The sequence below is a fragment of the Stigmatopora nigra genome, chromosome 17 (genome assembly GCF_051989575.1).
Source record: "Stigmatopora nigra isolate UIUO_SnigA chromosome 17, RoL_Snig_1.1, whole genome shotgun sequence".
Taxonomy (NCBI): Eukaryota; Metazoa; Chordata; class Actinopteri; order Syngnathiformes; family Syngnathidae; genus Stigmatopora; species Stigmatopora nigra.
Genome location: NC_135524.1, coordinates 717,493 through 730,889, shown reverse-complemented (window position 1 = coordinate 730,889; position 13,397 = coordinate 717,493). Strand labels below are relative to the sequence as shown.

At 33.7% G+C, this 13,397-nt stretch overlaps 1 protein-coding gene across 1 annotated transcript in view; it reads right to left on the bottom strand.

Moving 5' to 3' along the window:
• Positions 1-13,397, bottom strand: part of vav2 (vav 2 guanine nucleotide exchange factor) — an 84,391-nt gene that overhangs the window by 2,857 nt on the left and 68,137 nt on the right. Inside the window, exons 31-36 of the mRNA XM_077736651.1 lie at positions 12,668-12,866; positions 10,653-10,730; positions 9,765-9,837; positions 7,278-7,421; positions 5,569-5,660; positions 4,874-5,256 (exon numbers count right to left, since the gene is read on the bottom strand). The gene's annotated coding sequence lies outside the window, so the exon portion shown is untranslated. The remainder of the gene's footprint in view (positions 1-4,873; positions 5,257-5,568; positions 5,661-7,277; positions 7,422-9,764; positions 9,838-10,652; positions 10,731-12,667; positions 12,867-13,397) is intronic.

The following is a 13,397-nucleotide window of genomic DNA, read 5'->3' as shown; positions in this document are numbered from 1 at the left end:
ATACTATGTCGTTTTTTGAAGAAAAAAGCCTTACTATACTATGTCGTTTTTTGAAGAATAAAGCCTTACTATACTATGTCGTTTTTTTGAAGAAAAAAGCCTTACTATACTATGTCGTTTTGTCTGAATAAAAAGCCTTACTATACTATGTCGTTTTTTTGAAGAAAAAAGCCTTACTATACTATGTCGTTTTTTGAAGAAAAAAGCCTTACTATACTATGTCGTTTTTTGAAGAATAAAGCCTTACTATACTATGTCGTTTTTTTGAAGAATAAAGCCTTACTATACTATAGCCTTACTATACTATATTGTTTTTTTTGAAGAAAAAGCCTTACTATACTATGTCGTTTTTTGAAGAAAAAAGCCTTACTATACTATGTCGTTTTTTGAAGAAAAAAGCCTTACTATACTATGTCGTTTTTTGAAGATTAAAGCCTTACAATACTATGTCGTTTTGTCTGAATAAAAAGCCTTACTATACTATGTCGTTTTGTCTGAATAAAAAGCCTTACTATACTATGTCGTTTTTTCGAATAAAAAGCCTTACTATACTATGTCGTTTTTTCGAAGAAAAAAGCCTTACTATACTATGTCGTTTTTTGAAGAAAAAAGCCTTACTATACTATGTCGTTTTTTGAAGAATAAAGCCTTACTATACTATGTCGTTTTTTTGAAGAAAAAAGCCTTACTATACTATGTCGTTTTGTCTGAATAAAAAGCCTTACTATACTATGTCGTTTTTTTGAAGAAAAAAGCCTTACTATACTATGTCGTTTTTTTGAAGAAAAAAGCCTTACTATACTATGTCGTTTTTTGAAGAAAAAAGCCTTACTATACTATGTCGTTTTTTGAAGAATAAAGCCTTACTATACTATGTCGTTTTTTTGAAGAATAAAGCCTTACTATACTATAGCCTTACTATACTATATTGTTTTTTTTGAAGAAAAAGCCTTACTATACTATGTCGTTTTTTGAAGAAAAAAGCCTTACTATACTATGTCGTTTTTTGAAGAAAAAAGCCTTACTATACTATGTCGTTTTTTGAAGAATAAAGCCTTACAATACTATGTCGTTTTGTCTGAATAAAAAGCCTTACTATACTATGTCGTTTTGTCTGAATAAAAAGCCTTACTATACTATGTCGTTTTGTCTGAATAAAAAGCCTTACTATACTATGTCGTTTTTTCGAATAAAAAGCCTTACTATACTATGTCGTTTTTTCGAAGAAAAAAGCCTTACTATACTATGTCGTTTTTTGAAGAAAAAAGCCTTACTATACTATGTCGTTTTTTGAAGAATAAAGCCTTACTATACTATGTCGTTTTTTTTGAAGAAAAAAGCCTTACTATACTATGTCGTTTTGTCTGAATAAAAAGCCTTACTATACTATGTCGTTTTTTTGAAGAAAAAAGCCTTACTATACTATGTCGTTTTTTTGAAGAAAAAAGCCTTACTATACTATGTCGTTTTTTGAAGAAAAAAGCCTTACTATACTATGTCGTTTTTTGAAGAAAAAAGCCTTACTATACTATGTCGTTTTTTGAAGAAAAAAGCCTTACTATACTATGTCGTTTTTTGAAGAATAAAGCCTTACAATACTATGTCGTTTTGTCTGAATAAAAAGCCTTACTATACTATGTCGTTTTGTCTGAATAAAAAGCCTTACTATACTATGTCGTTTTGTCTGAATAAAAAGCCTTACTATACTATGTCGTTTTTTCGAATAAAAAGCCTTACTATACTATGTCGTTTTTTCGAAGAAAAAAGCCTTACTATACTATGTCGTTTTTTGAAGAATAAAGCCTTACTATACTATGTCGTTTTGTCTGAATAAAAAGCCTTACTATACTATGTCGTTTTTTCGAAGAAAAAAGCCTTACTATACTATGTCGTTTTTTGAAGAAAAAAGCCTTACTATACTATGTCGTTTTTTCGAAGAAAAAAGCCTTACTATACTATGTCGTTTTTTGGAAGAAAAAAGCCTTACTATACTATGTCGTTTTTTGGAAGAAAAAAGCCTTACTATACTATGTCGTTTTTTGGCAGAAAAAAGCCTTACTATACTATGTCGCTTTTTGAAGAAAAAAGCCTTACTATACTATGTCGTTTTTTGGAAGAAAAAAGCCTTACTATACTATGTCGTTTTTTGGAAGAAAAAAGCCTTACTATACTATGTCGCTTTTTGAAGAAAAAAGCCTTACTATACTATGTCGTTTTTTCGAAGAAAAAAGCCTTACTATACTATGCCGTTTTTTGAAGAAAAAAGCCTTACTATACTATGTCGTTTTTTTGAAGAAAAAAGCCTTACTATACTATGTCGTTTTTTGAAGAAAAAAGCCTTACTATACTATGTCGTTTTTTGAAGAATAAAGCCTTACTATACTATGTCGTTTTGTCTGAATAAAAAGCCTTACTATACTATGTCGTTTTTTCGAAGAAAAAAGCCTTACTATACTATGTCGTTTTTTGAAGAAAAAAGCCTTACTATACTATGTCGTTTTTTCGAAGAAAAAAGCCTTACTATACTATGTCGTTTTTTGAAGAAAAAAGCCTTACTATACTATGTCGTTTTTTCGAAAAAAAAAGCCTTACTATACTATGTCGTTTTTTGAAGAAAAAAGCCTTACTATACTATGTCGTTTTTTCGAAGAAAAAAGCCTTACTATACTATGTCGTTTTTTGAAGAAAAAAGCCTTACTATACTATGTCGTTTTTTCGAAGAAAAAAGCCTTACTATACTATGTCGTTTTTTGAAGAAAAAAGCCTTACTATACTATGTCGTTTTTTCGAAGAAAAAAGCCTTACTATACTATGTCGTTTTTTAAAGAAAAAAGCCTTACTATACTATGTCGTTTTTTCGAAGAAAAAAGCCTTACTATACTATGTCGTTTTTTGAAGAAAAAAGCCTTACTATACTATGTCGTTTTTTGAAGAAAAAAGCCTTACTATACTATGTCGTTTTTTCGAAGAAAAAAGCCTTACTATACTATGTCGTTTTTTGAAGAAAAAAGCCTTACTATACTATGTCGTTTTGTCTGAATAAAAAGCCTTACTATACTATGTCGTTTTTTTGAAGAAAAAAGCCTTACTATACTATGTCGTTTTTTCAAAGAAAAAAGCCTTACTATACTATGTCGTTTTTGGAGAAATAAAGCCTTACTATACTATGTCGTTTTGTCTGAATAAAAAGCCTTACTATACTATGTCGTTTTTTCGAAGAAAAAAGCCTTACTATACTATGTCGTTTTTTGAAGAAAAAAGCCTTACTATATTATATCGTTTTTTGAAGAAAAAAGCCTTACTATACTATGTCGTTTTTTGAAGAAAAAAGCCTTACTATATTATGTCGTTTTTTCGAAGAAAAAAGCCTTACTATACTATGTCGTTTTTTCGTAGAAAAAAGCCTTACTATACAATGTCGTTTTTTGAAGAAAAAAGCCTTACTATACTATGTCGTTTTTTGAAGAAAAAAGCCTTACTATACTATGTCGTTTTTTGAAGAAAAAGCCTTACTATACTATGTCGTTTTTTCGAAGAGAAAAGCCTTACTATACTATGTCGTTTTTTCGAAGAAAAAAGCCTTACTATACTATGTCGTTTTTTGAAGAAAAAAGCCTTACTATACTATGTCGTTTTTTGAAGAAAAAAGCCTTACTATACTATGTCGTTTTTTCGAAGAAAAAAGCCTTACTATACTATGTCGTTTTTTGAAGAAAAAAGCCTTACTATATTATGTCGTTTTTTCGAAGAAAAAAGCCTTACTATACTATGTCGTTTTTTCGAAGAAAAAAGCCTTACTATACTATGTCGTTTTTTGAAGAAAAAAGCCTTACTATACTATGTCATTTTTTAAGATAAAAAGCCTTACTATACTATGTCGTTTTTTGAAGAAAAAAGCCTTACTATATTATGTCGTTTTTTCGAAGAAAAAAGCCTTACTATACTATGTCGTTTTTTGAAGAAAAAAGCCTTACTATACTATGTCGTTTTTTCGAAGAATAAAGCCTTACTATACTATGTCGTTTTGTCTGAATAAAAAGCCTTACTATACTATGTCGTTTTTTCGAAGAAAAAAGCCTTACTATACTATGTCGTTTTTTGAAGAAAAAAGCCTTACTATACTATGTCGTTTTTTCGAAGAAAAAAGCCTTACTATACTATGTCGTTTTTTGAAGAAAAAAGCCTTACTATACTATGTCGTTTTTTCGAAAAAAAAAAGCCTTACTATACTATGTCGTTTTTTGAAGAAAAAAGCCTTACTATACTATGTCGTTTTTTCGAAGAAAAAAGCCTTACTATACTATGTCGTTTTTTGAAGAAAAAAGCCTTACTATACTATGTCGTTTTTTCGAGAAAAAAAAGCCTTACTATACTATGTCGTTTTTTGAAGAAAAAAGCCTTACTATACTATGTCGTTTTTTCGAAGAAAAAAGCCTTACTATACTATGTCGTTTTTTGAAGAAAAAAGCCTTACTATACTATGTCGTTTTTTCGAAGAAAAAAGCCTTACTATACTATGTCGTTTTTTAAAGAAAAAAGCCTTACTATACTATGTCGTTTTTTCGAAGAAAAAAGCCTTACTATACTATGTCGTTTTTTGAAGAAAAAAGCCTTACTATACTATGTCGTTTTTTGAAGAAAAAAGCCTTACTATACTATGTCGTTTTTTGAAGAAAAAAGCCTTACTATACTATGTCGTTTTTTGAAGAAAAAAGCCTTACTATACTATGTCGTTTTTTCGAAGAAAAAAGCCTTACTATACTATGTCGTTTTGTCCGAATAAAAAGCCTTACTATACTATGTCGTTTTTGGCAATAAAAGCCTTACTATACTATGTCGTTTTTAGTAAGTATCTATAGAAAAAAAGCCTTACCACTTGTCAGTGATGGCGCCGCTTGTGAATGAGATGACCTTTTGAACCTTTTGGACGTCATCCATTTTCCACTTGTCCACGCTTGGTCGTCTTGGTTCTTTTTGCGTCAACGTGATCATTTGCGGTCGACATCCATTTCCATAAGCGGCATGCCAAGTGGCCAAGCAGACTGTCTGACTCACAAACGGCAGATCTGGTGAATTATTCATGAGATTCCGCTCCCCTCGCCAATAAGAGTGGCGGCTCTGAAGGCCTTCACTCCAGACGCCCATGGAAGAGGGAGTTAAACTATAAGCTAAATGGTGACGTTAAATTTAGCATGGCAAAATGGGGGCAGGCAGGCAGGCACTCTTCATCTACTCCACAGCTCGTACAAAAGGACCCTGGAAAAGATAGCGGCATTTTAAATATAGTGAGACACAGAACACAAATTTCAACTGTGAGAGTATAAAGCTACAGCATGTTTTTTAAAAAAAAAAGCCTAGTATACTATGCCATTAGGGTTACTAAACGTAACCCTTACACAATGGATGCTATGACAACAACTTTTTCTCCTACGCCTTCTCTCAATAGTCTCGTAAATGAACAATAATTCCGTTAAAAACGTAAGAAAGTTATGTTTCTAAATGAAACATATCACAAAAACTCATCCATTCTGGACTGAATTCTTTACAAATTCCATCCTTTTTTTTTACCTTATTTACCTTCTATGCAGTTTTTGGCATCATGGCATCATCCTCTCACAGCTCCGGCACCCTCGCGCAGCAGGTTACACAAGATGAGAACACTGCGAACAGATTTGACAAGCGTCATGGCCGTGAGCCTCTGAAAAATGATTTTTGCTCTTATTTATTTATCAATGGCATCTGCGCTCAAAGCATGTCACAAAGTACACACTCATATTTTTCCAAAGCTGTATTATACTTTTTTTCCTACTTTTTTAACCATTATTTACACCATTATTTATTCTAGATTCATATAGTGGATATCTCATTTAAAATTCTTTGAATGGCTTGTTTTGAGGGATTGACAACAACAATTGAAGGATTTTTTGTACATAATTTTTTTGGTTCGATTGCAATGTTTTTCAAAAATAAGACAAATTTCATGATTTTTTTATGCCATGCGCTTTAAAAAATGACGCATTCCATTTTGCCATCTGGCCAAATGATCCACACGAGAGCTCCGATCTGGATGCCGTCGAGCCAGTCCACGTGTCCACGTGCACTAAATGACTGCAAAGATTTTATCTTTTACTGACTAAAATTTGCCTTTAGCAATTTGAAAGGTTACCAACACGATTTTTTAATGCTATCCAATGGATGGCATTTTAATTTGCATGTAAGTCCAATTCACATCATTTTTCTACTTTCCTAATTTTCCCATCTGCAAGAACAGATGTCTTTAATAGAGCTACAATTCAACTTGGAACAGCTAACATTTAGTGGGAGACACTATTTTAACCCTTTTTTGTGTAAAAAAAAACGACATAGTATAGTAAGGCTTTTTTTCCTTAAAAAAATCAACATATAAAATTAATTTATGCTTATGAATTTATGTTATTCTGCTCATACTGACCTTTTGTGAAGCTTAGAATGTAAATAAATAAACTGTTCCACCCTCCTAATTATCAACTATAAATCACCACCTACATTTTTAATCAAATCTCTATATTACACATAATTTAAAACCTCAATTTACAACGTTTTCAACAATTAAATCCTTACTTAAGACATTTATATAAGCATTGGGTCACCGTTTTCAACAGTTTTGATTAAAGTGGATCTTTTGATGCATTGCGTGGTGGCCTTGAAAAAAAAATGACTTTGTGAGTCATATTTGTGTGAAAAAAAATCTCGTTCAAGCGCGCCAGCTCAACAAAAAAAAAACATAAATCACAAAACAAAGACTGAAAAGCGACGGACATTCAAGGCCGCAAATCCCCTGGATGCCACATAACTACACGTATATACCATAATCTGGGTCCTGGTAACGTACAAAAAAAATAACCTCCGAGCAGTACAGACTCCCTAAAATAGACTTCATCCCCCTACCAAGGGAGAAGGGGGACAATTCGGTATCTACAGTATTTTCTAAATGAGCTGTGATCTATTTAAAACGTCTAATCCATGAGAATCATTCATTCCCTCCTCTGAGACGTTGGAAGAAAATGAGCCGCAAATGGCGCAATAATGAAGTGAACACGTGTACGGTTCAGACTGTTGGATTCAATTCAACACCAATTGCTTTAAATGAAGGCTGAGAGTGAGAGAGAGAGAGAGAGAATAGGTGCTTATTTTACTGCCAAGTCCAGATAACAAAAGCAAATCTCAACCCACAGCCAGAGTCGGAAATCTAAATCCCTTCCATCGGCTGTGCAATCAAGCGATAGCGATAAACTCACCATTTATGGGATGTCGTCGTCATTTGTTCGTTGCTTCGTTAATAACGTGTATTTTTTATGTTTTTTTTTTTTTTTGCAGGTATATGTGCATGGCTTTGGTCCAAGTTGCTTTGAAGGCCCGTTGAAAGACAATGTGAGGACACCCTAAAGATAGAATAAACACATTTTGAATTCATGGTTAGTGAAATGAAAGATAAATGTGTGTAATTGAGTCATAAAAGTATTCACGGGAGAAATGGGGTACATGAGAAAATAGGGTTATTTGAGAGAGTTTAATATCTAAATATCTACTGTTTTCAAAAGTACTTAGATATGAAACAGTACTTAGAAATGAAACAGTATTTAGATATGAAACAATACTTAGATGTGAAACAGTACTTAGATATTAAACAGTACTTAGGTGTTAAACAGTACTTAGATATCAAACAGTACCTAGATATCAAACAGTACTTAGATGTTAAACAGTACTTAGATATTAAACAGTACTTAGGTATTAAACAGTACTTAGATATTAAAAAGTACTTAGATACGAAACAGTACTGAGATATTAGACAGTTCTCAGATATGAAACAGTACTTAAATAGTAGACAGTACTTAGATATTAGACAGTACTTAGATATTAGACAGTACTTAGATATTAGACAGTACTTCGATATTAGACAGTACTTCGATATTAGACAGTACTTCGATATTAGACAGTACTTCGATATTAGACAGTACTTCGATATTAGACAGTACTTAGAAATGAAACGGTATTTAGATATGAAACAGTACTTAGATATGAAACAGTACTTAGATATTAAACAGTGATTAGGTATTAAACAGTACACTTAGGTATTCAAAAGTACTTAGGTATCAAACAGTACTTGGACATTAAACAGTACTTAGAAATGAAACAGTATTTAGATATATAACAGTACTTGGATGCTAAACAGTACTTAAATATTAAACAGTACTTAGATATTAAACTCTCTCTTAGATATTATACATCTATATCTATTGATAAAGGGACCAAAAGACCGGCGACCAAACGTCCGAGCACCCCTAGAATGGAACCCTCGACCCCAAAAACTACGAGTCCAAGGCCCCTACCACCCACACAGTATATATTAAACAAATTTCCATCTTTCCATGATGGTGGTAATTGCAAAAGTGAAGCCATCCATCCGTTGAGGATACTTCAATACTTCTCAATTCTTGCAAAAACGACTGCATCCAAATCAATGCTTTAATTTAAGCAAAATTATAGTTATTACATGCTATTGAATGGACAGCTGCATTCACATGAAACATTCTGTCATGGCGGCTGTGGCAGTTTGGAAAAAGAAATTGTTTCTCCACTAATTTGTTCTTTAAGTAGCTCCAGTGCTGCATGCGCCCTTTCCTCAAGCCTCCTAATTAGGCTGCTGTAATAATTGCTTAGCTCAAACTTTCTTCCATTGTCTCCTGAATTAGTCGGACTTAATGGTAGTCCCTGCAAAAGACACGCATTCTTGGAATTGGACTCATCTGATGATATTTCTCGACATTGATGAGTTATAATTACAGAATCTTATGAATGGTTAACAGGAAACTTGTAAAAAAATACAAGACTGAAGTAGATAGACCATGAAATAATACACTAATGTCTATTTTTTTCTGCAGAAAGCTCAAATAATACGCCGTATTTTCACGACTATAAGGCGCACCACATTTAAAGGCGCAGCCTCAATGAATGACTTTCTTTAGCCTTGCGATTTATTCTGGCATCTGATGGATTAAAAAGTATTTGTTTGAACGCTAAGGTCAAAGTAATCTTCCAATTGCGGGACGGCCACCCTGACCTTCTATTCTGGAATAGCTCTTTGGTGGAATAAGGTGTTTTCACACTGCTAGTTCCTAAATTCTATCTGTCACGATTACAGCCCTCGTATTAGATCTATAACGTTCTGTAAACTATATTTTTGCTAGAATATCAATAATTATGGAACTGTGTGAGACTTGAAACTTCATTTTTGAATACTTTTTGACTAGAGTGTCATTTAATTCACGTCAAAATCCATATAATATCAATAATTATGGATCTGTGCGAGACTAGATACTTCATTTTTGAATACTTTGACAAGATTGTGTCAGTTAATTCATGCAAAAATCCATATTTTGAGTACAGAGCAGAATTAATATACTCTACGATATTTTACAAGCATCAATTTAGCATAAATATAAAAAAGTAAGAGATTATTAACTATTCACTATTTCTTTAAATTACTGATTTACAGTAATACTTTAAATCCTAAAATCTTTATATGCCATCAAGTCCTATTTTTTTAATATTTAAAGGCAGCAATTCTGCATTGTTTTAAGACTGGCAGCGCGCAGCTCATATTTAAACAAAAATTAAAGTTTTATAACACACATCTGCCACTAAACTACTTTCATCGTCGTCATCATGCATGAAAGAATATTGCCGCAGGGCTTTTTGCTATTCAACTAAACTGCAAAAGTTACCTGGTCTTTTCCAATTGGCCAACAGAATGCATGGGATTTCCTTTTTTTTTAATCCAAAGTCTCAGCATCAAACCTGCAAATAAATGAAACATGATTTAATACAGATATTGTAATAAAGACCAGAAATGACAACATAAGGAAAAGCAATTTGAACAAGTCAAGCATCTAACCATTGAATGCAGCTGAGGCCCAAAAAATAAAATAAAAAATATAGGCAGATGTTCTACAAAATCAGTTACTTTTGAAAAATCCCCATAAAAAATAAAGAACAATTTTTATTGACTTTTTAGTCAATCTTATCAATATGTAGGAACACAAGACAAAATACAACTGATCACTTCTTTTTAGAGCTTTTTAGAGCTTCGTTTTAGAGCTTTAAAATGGGGCCTCAGGTCAAATTTGTTCACTATTTTTCACGGTTAAACTTCCTCGAAACAAGCTAGCAAGTATTATAGCTCCAATAAGTCTAAATTACACTTCTAGGGGGGAAAAAATCATCATTTTACAGTTTTAGAAGCGCATTACTTGTGTGACATTGCTAGTACCAGGTGGTAGAACATTTGCAAATGGTGTAAAAGCTGTGTCATAGGTGCCTGACCCCCCCTTGCAAGCCCCCAGGGTTGTTCTGCCTGTCAGGCAGGTTTAGTTCATAGTTTAGCTTGGTTTAGTTTTAGTTCCAAGGTCAAAAACACTGGCTTTTATATCTGCTCTTTAGTCAGCTACAAAGCTCTGCCATAGAAAGAAAAGGTACTCGGACGTTTGGTCGCCCGGACGTTTGACAACATGACAGAGTTTACTGTTAAAATCAGCTCTCAAAATTATATTCATGAGAGAGAGTTTAATATCTAAATATCTACTGTTGAAACCAGCTCTCAAAATTATATTCACCTGGGTGACCAAAGCTCCGGGCGACCAAACGTCCGGGCGACCAAACGTCCAGGCGACCAAATGTCCGGTCACGGATACCTAGTGGCAGATATGGGGAAATTGAATGTTTTAGAACTTGAACAAAGCAACAATAAATCATATTGATTGAGACTTAATGACAATGAAAGCATTCAATTCAAATGAAAGGGAAATAAAATGGAATAATCTGAACAAATTGTTCTTAGAATCTGAAATCATACCTGCTATTGTCCCTCGATTTTCTAACCAAAAAAAAATTGACAAGGTCGCAGATAATTGGCTTTGCTTTTTTTTGTTTTACGTCTCTTGTCTCCCAAGAGTGATAAAAGTCCATGGCGTGGAATCGGTCGGGAGTGTGGAATGAGAGCAGCCACAGCAGTGGATGTTGCATAATTCAGCAGGGTCTCTCATTAAAGTCCCTGGCCATGATCCATGACTTTGAATAGGAGGCTTTTGAGTGGCACATCTATTGCCAGCTTGCTAACACCAAGCTCTACATTAAAAGCAACTCCAAAAATCCTAACGACGCTATCATCACATTCCTCAAATTCAGTTACACAATCGACCGGCTTGATTTAAATTCAGACGAGTCGATAAAGTCTACGCTATAAGGCAAAATATAGCTCTTGCGAATACTAAAATACGATTTTCTGTTACCTAAACTAATTCGACATGAAGAAATACATTGTAAAGTCTCAGGATTTTGTGGCAGCTCGATTTTAAAAGCGAAAAAATTGACAGAAATAGAAAACATCATTGACCATATAGCAAAACGTGAGTTAATACTAGGTGGGAAAAGCTTTGTTGACAATCCGACATTTCTTGGAGTTGCTCACTAGCTCGTCAAACATGTGAAGAGAATTTTTTTTGGTCTCAAGATAATCTCCAAAGCCTTGGAGGTGTTGAGCCTGGCATTTGGACACTCTCGACATTGACTTGCCATAGGATTAAGGTCAAAAGAATTCCGTTTCCGTTTCTTTTAGGGAGCCAGTCAGTTACATTTGTCTTACTTCCATCTGGCAAAATCAAAAACAAATGGTCTTTACGATGAAAGAGACAAAATTGACCAAGTTTCAAAGAGAAAATGACTCCTTCAACCATAGAAATGCGTCAAAACACAGCAATTGGCTGACCACCAAAAAAAGATACATCTAATAGACTCCAGGTTTTGGAAAGGATGCCCTTGAGTGAGTAGAAATAGAGAAAAGAAGGATCTGTTTCCCAAGCAAGGAAGCTGTTATTTCTATGTCACCCTTCATTAGTCCCTGAGTGAGCTGTCATGGTGGTCTACCTGGCACCTGGCCCCCATGGACCTCTCCTTTGGAGACGTCAAGAGATGTTAAGGATCAAGACTGACTCACTGGCTGTTGGATGTTTTCTTTTCTAACAAGTCTTTCTCTCAAACTACAGATAGAATGAATATCCGCTGAGAAGAATCCGGTTGCGATAAATGACAAATTTTAGGTTTCATCTTTCCAGATGGTGTAAAGACTACGACACTAATAATGATCTTTTCGTGATTTTTAGGTGCAAGATCGGTTCGCCATAGTCGTCTTTTTAGGAAAAGTCAAAAATTGGTTTTTACGTTTTAAAGTTTGTCAAAACCAACACTAATATCGATATTTTCGTGATTTTAGGTGCAAGATTAGTTCGCTATGGTCGTCTTTTTAGGAAAACAGTGGAAAATTTTATTTTAAGTTTTTAAAATTTGCTGAAACCAACACTAATATCGATCTTTTCGTGATTTTAGGTGCAAAATCAGTTCGCCATGTTCGTCTTTTTAGGAAAACACTCAAAAATTGTTTTTTAAGTTTTTAAAATTTGCTGAAACCAACACTAATATCGATATTTTCGTGATTTTAGGTGCAAAAACAGTTCTCCATGGTCAGAAATGCAGTAAGATCTAAGCTCTTGGCAATTTAACATGTGGCATTCTGGTACATACACATAGTCATTGTTGATTCATTGGGCGACTCATAGCTGCATGTGAGGCGTACCTTAAGTCATCTCCAGGAAAAGCCGCAAGCGTGGCCGTGGGCCAATCGCCCGCCCGCCGTATCGTCCGAGCTTTTCGCACAAAAGCCAGTGCTGTAATAACATCCGCCATAATGAGAGTGCTTGGAAAGGTGGGATGGCGTACGCTTGTTGACGACCACATGCGGTCTGCTTCCAAAAAGGACTTTCTTGATGGATCATCTGGAAGACACAGAAAAGGTGGTTAGAAAAAAAATGGTAGTGATTTGCTTAATCAGGGCTATGGGGCTTGAAAATAGTCGATTTGGAAGAAAATGATTGTCTTTTTATGCTAATATTAGAAATAGACAGATGTCAAAAATCATATTTCGTAGGGGGGAAAGTGAATTTTCGGATTTTGCTAGAGGCAATTTATCAAAAAAAAAAAAAAGTTTAATATCTGTATGGTATATTATAATTTTTTTAACTCATGTTTTTGAAATAGTTAGCTTTTTTTCAATGTTTATTACTTGTAAGGACATTAAAAAAACACAAAAAGTCTGCTTGAAAGAACTGATATGTCGTTGAAAAAGAACTAGCATGCTAATTTCAAAATAAAAGAACATTTTGACAACGTAAAAAATGGAAAACTTATTCGGAAAATTAAATTATTTTCCTAGTTTTGATACAAAATGCTTGTTTGGGTAATAGATCGTTGTAGAATACGGAAGATTGGTAGTTATTGGCGAACTGTTGAACACAAACTTTTCAAAA